This window comes from Balaenoptera ricei, chromosome 13 (genome assembly GCF_028023285.1).
Source record: "Balaenoptera ricei isolate mBalRic1 chromosome 13, mBalRic1.hap2, whole genome shotgun sequence".
Lineage (NCBI taxonomy): Eukaryota > Metazoa > Chordata > Mammalia > Artiodactyla > Balaenopteridae > Balaenoptera > Balaenoptera ricei.
Genome location: NC_082651.1, coordinates 35,727,422 through 35,739,902, shown reverse-complemented (window position 1 = coordinate 35,739,902; position 12,481 = coordinate 35,727,422). Strand labels below are relative to the sequence as shown.

General features: G+C 46.7%; 1 pseudogene; it reads right to left on the bottom strand.

The window, feature by feature from the left end:
* Positions 1-7,213: 7,213 nt before the first annotated feature.
* Positions 7,214-11,472, bottom strand: LOC132377341 (heterogeneous nuclear ribonucleoprotein A3-like; annotated as a pseudogene).
* Positions 11,473-12,481: the final 1,009 nt, after the last annotated feature.

Below are 12,481 nucleotides of genomic sequence, written 5' to 3'. Positions count from 1 at the left end.
AATTAAGGAGTGTCCCCAACACTGACAGTCCCATCTTAAAAAGCACTCCCTCTGCATTTTACCCGAGGAGCAATGGCCAGAGCCTCCCTTTGAAAACGATGGGCAGAAATGAGAACATCACACACAGTCCCTTTCAGCTACTGTGAACTGAGCCGCGAGACGACCAATACCCCCTGGCACAGCGCGGACGGGCCAGCGCGCGGGGGCAACAGGGACAGGAGACAGCACAAGAGACGAAGCCCAGGCCCAGGGGCCAAGGCCTATTACCTTTCCGGCATGTGCAAAACATAAAACAGAAGCAATATTGTAACAAATTCATTAAAGACTTAAGAAAAAAACAAAAATCAGATGCTAAAGTGCCTACTCTAACCACTATACTATACTATATTGCTTCTATAAAACAAGCACTAAACCTCAGATACAGAAAAAAACCCTTTTCGTGTCCTCACACCTAGGTCAAAATTACAAAGCGTTAATTCAGGAGACAGAAAGGGAAGGAATAAATCTGAATGAATCTGAGTCAGAACACAGTGCTATAACCTTAGGCAAATTCCACAATACCCATGCCTCAACATGGCAAATTCCACAATACCCATGCCTCAACCTCCCTATCTATAAAGGAGTTAACCACACCAGCGCTAACCATTACTTGCCTCCTGGTAGCTTGTGAGTGTTAATTAATATTTGTAATAAATACACAGATCATCAGTTGAAAGAAACAAGGAAAACTACAGCGTTATTATTATTGCCTTGTTGCTAGAGCTAAACACCACAAATCAACATAAATAACTTATGTACACCAAGAATGTAGGGTTTGAATATGTACTTTGAAAGGCAATCGTATAATTAGTTGTTTCACCTCTAATTGCTTTTCCTTTTTTTTTTTTTTTTTTTAATTTAAAAAAGCAATACAGGGACTTCCCTGGTGGTTCAGTGGTAAAGAATCCGTCCTGCAATGCAGGGGACGCGGGTTCGATTCCCGGTCGGGGAACTAAGATCCCACATGCCGCGGGGCAACTAAGCCCTCGCACCAAACTACTGAGCTCGCACACCTCAATGAGGTAGCCCACGTGCCACAACTAGAGAGAGAAAACCCGCACGCCACAACTAGAGAGAAGCTCTCATGCTGCAACGAAGAGCCCGTGCGCCGCAACGACAATAAAGATCCCACATGCCTTAACGAAGGTCCCGCATGCCGCAACTAAGACCCAATACAGCCAATCAACCAATCAATCAATCAAGTGGGGCGGGGGGAGCAATACAGGAATTTCCCTGGCAGTCCAGCGGTTAAGACTCCAAGCTCCCAATGCAGGGGGCACGGGCTCGATCCCTGATTGGGGAACCAAGATCCCACATGTGGCACAGCGTAGCCGAAAAAAAAACAAAAAAAGCAACACATACCCTACGGCATTTATCCCAGAGAACGCATGTTCGCACAAAAAAAGGTACACAAATGTCCACAGCATCTCTATCAGTAATAGTCAGGAAATGGGAAAAAAACTCAGATGTTCTTCAATGGGCAAGTGATTAAACAAACTGAAGTACAGCCAAACCATGGAATACTACTCAGCAATTAAAAAGAAAGCGGCACTGGGACCTCTCTGGTGTTCCAGCGGTTAAGACTCTGCACTCTCAATGCAGGGGGCCCAGGTTCCATCCCTGGTCAGGGAACTAGATCCCGCATGCTGCAACTAAAGACCCGCACAGCCAAATAAATAAATAAATATTTTTTTAAAAAAAAAAGGAGCACTGTTGATTCATGCAATTTGGATGACTCTCCAGGGAATTACACTGATTGAAAAAGGCCAATCCAAAAGGTTGCATACTGGGAATTCCCTGGCGGTCCAGTGTTTAGCACTCAGCACTTTCACTACCTGGGCTGGGTTCAATCCTTGGTCGGGGAACTAAGATCGCACAACCGGCAGCGCAGCCAAAAAAAAATTTTTTTTACTTAAAAAAAAAAAAAAGGTTACACACTATATGATTTTATTCACATAACATTCTTTTTTTTTAATTAATTAGTTAATTTATTTTATTTTTGGCTGCGTTGGGTCTTCGTTGCTGCGTGTGGGCTTTCTCTAGTTGCGGCGAGCGGGGGCTACTCTTTGTTGCAGTGTGCGGGCTTCTCGCTGCGGTGGCTTCTCTTGTTGCAGAGCACGGGCTCTAGGCACGCGGGCTTCAGTAGTTGTGGCACGTGGGCTCAGTAGTTGTGGCTCCCGGGCTCTAAAGCGCAGGCTCAGTCGTTGTGGCGCATGGGCTTAGTTGCTCCGCGGCATGTGGGATCTTCCCGGACAAGGGATCAAACCCATGTCCCCTGCAATGGCAGGCAGATTCTTAACCGCTGCGCCACCAGGGAAGTCCCACATAACATTCTTGAAATGACAGGTTGCCAGGGACAGATAGGGCCGGGGGAGTGGGAGACGGGCCATCTTCCCCAGGGGGTATTTTCCCTTGATCATCTGCACAAAAACTTTATTGCAACTTTATCCACTGCACTATCAGATCATTATGATTTGGTGGGGAGTGGGGGAGCAGCAGTGGCTATAAAATGGCATCAGGAGAGATCCTGTGGGATGGAAATGTTCTCTATCTTGACTGTGTCAATGGCAATACCCAGGTTGTGACAGTATACTATGATTCTGTAAGATGTTACCATTGGGGAAAACTGGGGAAAGGACACACAGGAGCTATCGCACTATTATTTCTTACAATTGCATGTAAACCTACAATAATCTGTAAACAAAAAGTTTAATCAGAAATGAAGGCAACACATGCCTCTTGTAACAAGTAAAACAATAGTCTGTGGTCAGTCTCTTTCTCTACCCGTCCCATTCCCTCCCTCTTGAGATAACCATGCAAACTCACTGCTCATACAAACAGGCATGCATTTAATACTTTCTGTTTACTGTATCAAAATGGGATCATACATACTACATATTACCCTGCAGCCTACCTTCTTCACCCATCATCCCTATATCATAGAGAGCTTAAAAAAAAAAAATTTTTTTTTAAGTGCCAAGCAGGATGGCAGGTATAGAAAATTTTCTGACTAGGGCAAATCTGACAAATGTTTACCGTGCTAATGTGCCATAGCTCAGCCAGGTGCATTCAGTGAGAGCACAATATGCAAGTAGCATTCTAAAGAGATCTGCAAAAAATGCAAGGTCTTCAGCAGCTCTTCGAGGATCCCATCCCCCTCTCTGCCTCCTCCATGGAACCATCCCATGGAGGTTTAACAGTTTAACTCCATTTGCCCCCTCCTGCTGTTTGTGCTTTTGTTGTATACTTCTGTTCTACATCTCCACAAGACATTATTATTGTCATTTATTTACAAAATAACGTATAAATATAAAGGTGTATGTACCTGGGTATATGTACATGTATATATTAGACACACACACACACTTTAAGTGCTCTTTGTTCTTTCCTGCAGTTGTGTTCTTTTTTTTGGGGGGGGGGGGCAAGTTTTTATATTGGTAAAGTTCTGTACTACTAGAAATATAAGATTTGAAAAGAAAAGTGAGACTTGAGGATTATCTGTGGAGCTTATCCTCATTCTCCTGCTGACGCATTATGTGTTTATAATTTGAGAACTGCAGATAAATACAAACTGGTCTTCTCCATACTTGCTCACTAAGGAATTCCTCATTTCTAGGAAACGTCTATTTCAAGGAAAGGAAACAAACAAAAACACCTAGTGCACTAGATGATTAAAAGGTACACATTTTATAGCCTGAGTTCGAGAAAAAAATTACCCAAGAAACGGCCTTTTTCCCTAGGAGCCAGCTTCTACTAGGGGAGTCTAGGGTTCTCTAGGCAAAGAAAAAAAACTTGCCAGTTTAAACAGAGTAACAGAAACGTTCAGCCAATCAAATATACAGAACTCATCACTTGCAGTGAGGAATGAAAGGCCTGTATCAACAGAAAAAATAAATGGCACCGGCAACGTCTGCAACAGAAAACAAACAGGAAATCCTTTAAAAAGCCAAAATTGCAAAGACAGATGAACAGGGTATGAAATTACACGCCGGGCAATGCACCTGTTAAAGGAAAAGAGGCGCACACCAAGTCTGAAGTCTTAAGAATTCGGTGTTTAACACTACTTCTGCATGCTGCCCAGCAGAAAACTCGGGTCCTGGCTTAATCCACAACGCACACTTCATTTAAGGAGGTGAACTGCTTGGTCTGACTCAGTTTCTTATTCTGTAAAATGAATGCAACACAGCTGTCGTGAGTCCCCAAAGAATTCTGCACAAACGCTTTGTAACTCCAAAGTGCTGTGCAAATCAGAGCAGCCCTTCTCTCCTTCACATTCGTTGGACTTAGAATTTCAGAAGTTTAGCTGAAAATATAGACGACTCGGAAGCAAGGGACTGAGAGTGGCCCACACAGGTGGAAAGAAATGCAGAAACTGGAGCACCTCATACAAACCGCAAGAGACCACGTTCACGTGCACACGTTATCAGTAACAGAAAACGCCACCGGTAGCAACTGTAAACCACTGAGAGGACCAGCAACGACATGTGTCCAAATCCAGCCGGCAGCACAGCCTCGTCGGCGGCAATGCCTTAAACACAGCTCCCCGCACTCCGCGGCCTAACGAGATCCACTTTTTCCAAAAAGTTTAGCAACTTGCCAAGTACACTGGCGTAGTTCACCTTTTTTAATTGCTAAACAAACATGCAGGGGAGTTGAGACAATCAAGGGAATGTTCAGCCTTCCTCAAAAATAAGATCCAGGAAATTCACGTTTTGCTTGAACAGTTTCATGTCTAAAACTGATCACAAACCTCTGTTTGATGTTGTTTTCTCGCTGCTGGCCAATGAGCCCGGGAAAGAGAACCAATTCTTTCAAACAGGGAGGGCTCTCTGCACTCTTCAGCTAAACCAGCGAGGCTTTACCACCGTCACGTTTAAAATAATGAGGAAGATGCCTCCATAGAGTTTACCGGGCTGCGCTAATCACGAGGGGCCTCGGGCGCCCAGGGCGGATCCCAGCGCCGGTGGCCGCGGGACCGGACGCCCTCCCCGGGACCCCCCCAGGACCCCCTCCCCGGGACGCGGCCGCGGGACAGGACGCCCCCCAGAACCCCTGCCCGGGACGCAGCTGCGGGACAGGACGCCCCCCAGACCCCTGCCCGGGACGCAGCTGCGGGACAGGACGCCCCCCAGAACCCCTGCCCGGGACGCGGCCGCGGGACACGAAGCTCCCCCCTCCCCAGGAACCCCTCCCCAGAGCGCGGGCCTCGCCGCCGTCTCGCAGCACCCGCCGCGCTCACCGCGGGCCGGGAGCCCCCTCAGGCCGACTGGCCCCCGCCCGCCGCCCGGCCTCCCTCCGGCCCGCGCCGCCCGCCGCGCTCACCGCGTTTTTCTTCTGCACCATCTTGTCCATCTTCTTGGCAATGCGGACCACCTCGTCCTCCATGGCCCTGGCAGGCCTGCCCCGCGCCGGGCCGCGGGGGACGGGAAACGAGAGGAGCTGGCCGGGCGGCAGGTAAGCCCAGGCGTCGGCGAGGGCCCTCACCAGGCGTGACCGAGGCGCTTCTTCACTCACGACGACTGCGACGGCGGGGGCGGCGGCGGCGGCGGCGCTCCTCCCACGCAGGCAGCGCCAATCGAGCTCCCAGCTCGCGGCGGCGACGGCGGCGGCGCTCCTCCCCCGCAGGCAGCGCCAATCGAGCTCCCAGCTCGCGGCGGCGACGGCGGCGGCGCTCCTCCCACGCAGGCAGCGCCAATCGAGCTCCCAGCTCGCGGCGGCGACGGCGGCGGCGCTCCTCCCCCGCAGGCAGCGCCAATCGAGCTCCCAGCTCGCGGCGGCGGCGGCGGCGGCGCTCCTCCCCCGCAGGCAGCGCCAATCGAGCTCCCAGCTCGCGGCGGCGGCGGCGGCGGCGGCGCTCCTCCCCCGCAGGCAGCGCCAAACGAGCTCCCAGCTCGCGGCGGCGGCGGCGGCGGCGCTCCTCCCCCGCAGGCAGCGCCAATCCAGCTCGCGGCGACGGCGGCGCTCCTCCCCCGCAGGCAGTGCCAAGCGAGCTCCCAGCTCGCGGCGGCGACGGCGGCGGCGCTCCTCCCCCGCAGGCAGTGCCAAGCGAGCTCCCAGCTCGCGGCGGCGGCCCCCCTCCCCCGCAGGCAGCGCCAATCGAGCTCCCAGCTCGCGGCGGCGGCGGCGCTCCTCCCCCGCAGGCAGCGCCAATCGAGCTCCCAGCTCGCGGCGGCGGCGGCGGCGCTCCTCCCCCGCAGGCAGCGCCAAACGAGCTCCCAGCTCGCGGCGGCGGCGCTCCTCCCCCGCAGGCAGCGCCAATCCAGCTCGCGGCGGCGGCGGCGGCGCTCCTCCCCCGCAGGCAGTGCCAAGCGAGCTCCCAGCTCGCGGCGGCGGCGCTCCTCCCCCGCAGGCAGTGCCAAGCGAGCTCCCAGCTCGCGGCGGCGGCGCTCCTCCCCCGCAGGCAGCGACAATCGAGCTCCCGGCTCGCGGCGGCGACGGCGGCGCTCCTCCCCCGCAGGGAGCGCCAGTCGAGCTCCCAGCTCGCGGCGGCGGCGGCGGCGCTCCTCCCCCGCAGGGAGCGCCAATCGAGCTCCCAGCTCGCGGCGGCGACGGCGGCGGCGCTCCTCCCCCGCAGGCAGCGACAATCGAGCTCCCAGCTCGCGGCGGCGGCGGCGGCGGCGGCGCTCCTCCCCCGCAGGCAGCGCCAATCGCGCTCCCAGCTCTGTTCTTTTGTTTTTTTTTTTTTTTGAATTCTGAGATTTTTCATTTGAAGTACATCTTAAAGCTATTAAATTCACAAATATGCTAATTTAAATACCCAATTCTATTATCTAAAACACACATTGCAAACATACAAATATCTATTCTCTCCACATGTCAGAGCCCATTCATTTCATGGTTTGGAAATGGGGAGAATAGATCCCCTTAAACTGCAAGTCAGCAGGTGTTTCTTTACAGTTAACTTTAGCAAAATTCATACAAAATATTAATGAACAATGAATGATCTTCTTTACTTGTTAACTCACAAGGAAACACCTTCAAAACTGCATTTTGTTAAAGTTTCTGTACTAAAATGTAGAAAAACTGAACTACACAAATATTGAAAAGTTTAAAATTCCTTAATTTTTTATTCCTGGTACCACTACCACAATTTACAGGGCAATATACCTGATGTAATGAAAAGAAAAAGACAAAGCTACAACAGATAAAAGACCTCAGGAATGTACATCTAATTGACCCTCCGTTGCATGAATCAATAGCTGCACTTTTTGCAAACTGTGGCTAGGACAGTCCTGAACAAGAAGGGTTTCCTGTTTAAGCTGCAGTAACTTTTCTGACTATGGATCATCGTTCCTTCTGCGGCAGGTTTTTACAGTTCCTCTAATGCATTTGGGACGACTGTCTCAAAGTAACCTGCAGCTTTCCTGACAACTCCTCGCTCTCTCTCCTGCTAAGAACTGTAGCCCTTTTCTTCTGAGTTTTGAGAACCTTCTGCTACCATATCCACCACTTCCACCACCAGATCCATAACCACCACCATAGGGACTTCCCGAGCTTCTTCCACCAAAACTGCCCCCCTTCATGGGTCCATAATTTGATTGCTGTTGTCCACTATAATTTCCAAAATCATTATAGCTCCCACCACCACCACCGTAGTTACCTCCAAAATTTCCTCCTTCATTGTAAGCATCATATCCTCCACCACCGCCACCATATCCACCATCTTGGTTTCCATATCCTGGTCCACCACCACCATAGCCTCCTCTACTACTGTAACCAGGACCACCACCATCGTTACCACCGTCGCCTCCAAATCCGTTTTATCCACCATCACCTCCTCCATAACTACCTCTGCTGCCACCACCTCCACCACCATAGCCTCCTCTTCCACCAAAGTTTCCACCACGGCCAAAGTTACCTCCACCACCTCCAAAGTTTCCTCCACGACCCATAAAGTTGCCAGATCCACCTCCACGACCTCTCTGTGATCCAGCAGATTGCATTTCTTGTTTAGAAAGGGCCTTTTTCACTTACAATTATGCCCATTAATAGTGTGGTATTTCTGAACAACAATTTTATCAACTGTATCATGATCATCAAAAGTTACAAAAGCAAATCCTCTCTTTTTTCCACTCTGCCTGTCTTCCATAACTCCTATGGTTTCAATCTTGCCATACTTTTCAAAGTAGTCTCTCGAATTACATTCTTCTGTATCTTCTTTAATACCACCAACAAAAATTTTCTTCACTGTTAGATGGGCACCAGGCTTTACAGAATCCTCTCTAGAAACAGCTCTCTTTGGTTCCACTACACGCCCATCAACCTTGTGTGGTCGAGCACACATTGCTGCATCCACCTCTTCAACCCAAGAGTAAGTCACAAAACCAAAGCCCCTGGAACGGTTTGTCTGGGGGTCTCTCATCACCACACAATCTGTAAGTGTGCCCCATTTCTCAAAATGTTCTCTTAAGCTATCGTCTGTAGTTTCAAAGCTCAGACCGCCAATAAACAGTTTTCTCAACTGTTCTGGTTCCTTTGGATCATGGCCCTCCTCCCCCCGGCGGCGGCGGCGGCCGGAGTCGGGCTGGGGGCGACCGGGCGGCGGTTTTACCTCCGTTTTGAGACCGGACTCGCCTCTTCCAACTCGAGTTCAATATGGGACCGAGAGCCCAGCTCTGTTCTATGTTGGGCCATTTTACTTCAGCCCAAAAAAATTTCTTCTAGTATTCCCTAAGGTCTGCTGGGGATCAGTTTTCTTATTTTTCATTTATCTGTATTTGATTTTTTAAAATTGATTCCAATTTTCTGTTGAGATTCTCCATATTTTAATCTATTAATCCCCATCTTTTACTCTCAATATAGTCATTTTAAAGTTCTGTGCTAACTCCAGAATCTGAATTCCCTCTAAATCAATTTTTCTTGGTTTTTTTTTTTTTTTTTTGTCTTAAGTTTTAGTCACTTTTTCCTGCTTCAGGAATTTCATAATTTTTGATTGTGTGCTGGACGTGGTGAATAAAAAATTCATAGAGACTGAAGATGCTATTACTTTGCACCAGAGAAGATTTACCCTTTTCTCTGTTAATCAGAGTGGCTGATCATTTCAGTCATTTCAGGAATTTTACTAGGTCAGAACTGGGTTGGAGCTTTAGTTGTCTCATCCTACCTATGATTTTTCCTAATTTGTGGCCTCCCTGGATTTTTGCTGTGAGCCTGACAGGTCTTTGATTCTTCAATAAATACAGTCAGTTATTGACTTCAGTCTTTCAGATGTTTGAATTCAGCTCTTTAGGCTCTCAGTTCTCACAGCTTCAGAGTATGGCAAATGTAAGGAGAGACCAGCTATGTATTTGTTGCCGTTACACTTTCTCAGTGAAAATTTGTCTCATAAACACTGAAACATTGCAGATGATTTCACTTTTTCTGACTCAGCCCCCTTCTTGGGGATGGCACTTCTGGGTTTTTACTGTGAGTCTGGTAGGTCTCTAATTCCTCACTTTGGAAAGTTCTCTCCCTCAGGCATTAGGTATTTAGCTTCCTGCTTTATATAGGTTCAAAAACTGGCAAATGTCTTGAAGAGGAGACCTAATGATTGTCACAGGCCCCTTTATCTAGCGGGATTTGGTTTGTTAGTGCCATGACTGTGCAGGAAATTTCACTCTGCTTTCTTGGCTCAGTCCCCCATCATCCTATACCACCCTGACACTAAGGAAATGTCCTGTGGGGGAAATCGGCTTGACATTCTGCTAGATTTCACTCCATCATGCCAGCAAATGAGTTCATCAAAAGGTATGGTGATTTCTCTTTTCCAGTGGAGTATGTCTCCCTACACCAAACCCCTGCTCCAAATCTCTAAATGTCCCTCTCTAGCATATTAGTTGATATTGTTTCTTGATTGCTTCCTTAGCTCGATGATCTTTTATTCAAGTTTGTTTGCTCGTTGCAGCAGGAGTGATGGCCTGTGCCTACCTAGTGCAGGCATATTATTATGGAGATATGGCTTTGGTCCCAGACACCACAATAAGGAGAATATCATAAGAAAGCAAGTCACACGAGTTGTTTGGTTTCCCAGTGCATGTAAAAGTTATGTTTATGCTATACTGTAGTCTATTAAGTGTGCAATAGCATTATGTCTAAAAAAAGTACATATCTTAATTTGAAAGTAGACTTTAAGAATGCTACCCATAGGGGGCTTCCCTGGTGGCGCAGTGGTTGAGAATCTGCCTGCTGATGCAGGGGACATGGGTTCGAGCCCTGGTCTGGGAGGATCCCACATGCCGCGGAGCAGCTGGGCCTGTGAGCCACAATTACTGAGCCTGCGCGTCTGGAGCCTGTGCTCCGCAACAAGAGAGGCCGCGATAGTGAGAGGCCCGCGCACCGCGATGAAGAGTGGCCCTCACTTGCCACAACTAGAGAAAGCCCTTGCACAGAAACGAAGACCCAACACAGCCATAAAATAAAAATAAATTAATTAAAAAAAAAAAAAAAATTGAAAAAAAAAAAAAAAAAAAAGAATGCTACCCATCATCTGAGCCTTCAGCAAGCTGTAATCTTTTTGCAATAGTAACATCAAAGATCACTGATCACAGATCATGTAACAAGTATAATAGTGAAAAAGTTTGAAATATTGTGAGACTTACCAAAACATGACATAGAGACACGAAGTGAGCAAATGCTGTTGGAAAAATGGCACCACCAGTAGAGCTGCTTGACACAGGGTTGCCACAAACCTTCAATTTGTAAAAAAAAAAAAAAAAAAAAAAAGCATTATCTGCAAGGTACAATAAAGTGAAGTGCAATAAAGTGAGGTATGCCTATACATCCTGCCTCAAAGCAGAAATCCTATTTAGATCACCTTTAATTTCTCTCTATGATATATCAATAGTTTTCTATTCTAATAGGGTTCTTACATTTTTTATTACACTTATTATTAGGTATATGATGTTTTGATGATAATGTAGATGGCATATTTTTTAGTTTTTAATTTTATAACTTTTCAGACACAGAAAAATGTTAGTGGAATTTTTTAATGTTTGGTCTCTTATCTGGCAACTCTTCTAAAAACTAACTGATATTCTAATAAGTTATCTGTAGATGGTTTTGGATTTTCTGTATCCTTAATTATATCAACTATGGAAAGTGACAGTATGATTTCTTCCTTTCTTAGCCTTATATTTCTGATTTCTTTTTCCTGCCTTACTGCTAATGCCATTTAATACTTTTACTAATAGGTTGAATAGAAAAGGTAAGAGTTGGCATTCTTATTTTGTTCCTAATCTTACAGTGGACATTCTCCACATTTCACTATAAACAGGATGGTGGCTCTAAAGTTTTTTGTAGTTTCCCTTTGCTATGAGTTTTTAATCATACATAATTATTGAATTTTATCAAATGCTTTATCTGACTATACTGATATGATCATATACATTTTCTCCTTTATTTTATGGATGTGGTGCATGACATCTATTGATATTTGAATGTTAACTCACCTTGCATTTCTGGAGTAAAACAACTTGGTAGGAATTCACACACACACACACACACACACACATTCACTCACTCACACACTCTACATTTGATTGTCTAACATTTTGTGTATGATTTTTGCTTCTGTATACATAAGGGAGATGGGCCTATTTTCTTTTCTCATAATTGTCCTTTTAATTAGTGAATAGTATATAGAGGGTAGAGATTTAAAAGACCTTTTAAAAGGTCTTCTTCTTCTGTGATATAATACAATACAGTATTACTCCATTTTTTAAAAATGACCTTTTTCATTTTCAAATAATTTCAAATCTGCAGAAAAGATACAAACAGAGTTCCCTTTACCTCTCTCCCAGTTTTTCCTATTGCTAACATCTTATACTACCATAGTATATTTTTCAAAATTAAAAAGCCAACATTTATACATTACTATTAACTAAACTTAAGACTTTTTTTGGATTTCACCAGTTTTCCTGTTAATGACCTTTTTCTGTTCTAGGACCCAATCCAGTATATCACATTCCACTTAGTTAGTTGTCATGTCTCCTTAGTCTTCTCTGGTCTATGACAGTTCCTCATTCCTTCCTTGTTTTTCATGATTTTGACAGTCTTGAGGAATATTTGTCTGATATTTTGTAGAATTGTTCTCAGTCTGGGTTTGGCTGATGTTTTTCTCATGATTCGACTGGAGTTATAGGTTTTGACAAAGAATACCGCAGAAGCGAAGTAACCGTCTCATCACATCATAACAGAGAGTATGTAGTGTCTCCGTGACATCACTGGTGATGTGAAACATCATCACTTGCATAACATGGTGTTTGCTTGGTTTCTCCACTGTAAAGTTACTTTTTCTCCCATTTTATACTGTCTTTGGAATTCAATCATTAAGGCCAGCCCAGGACTGGACTTAAGGGGAAGATTAAGCTTCACCTCCACCTCCTTGGGGAGGAGATGGATGCCGGGGAGGGGGGGGGGGGCGGGGGGGGCGGGGGGGAGGTTACCTACATATGGAATTCTTCTG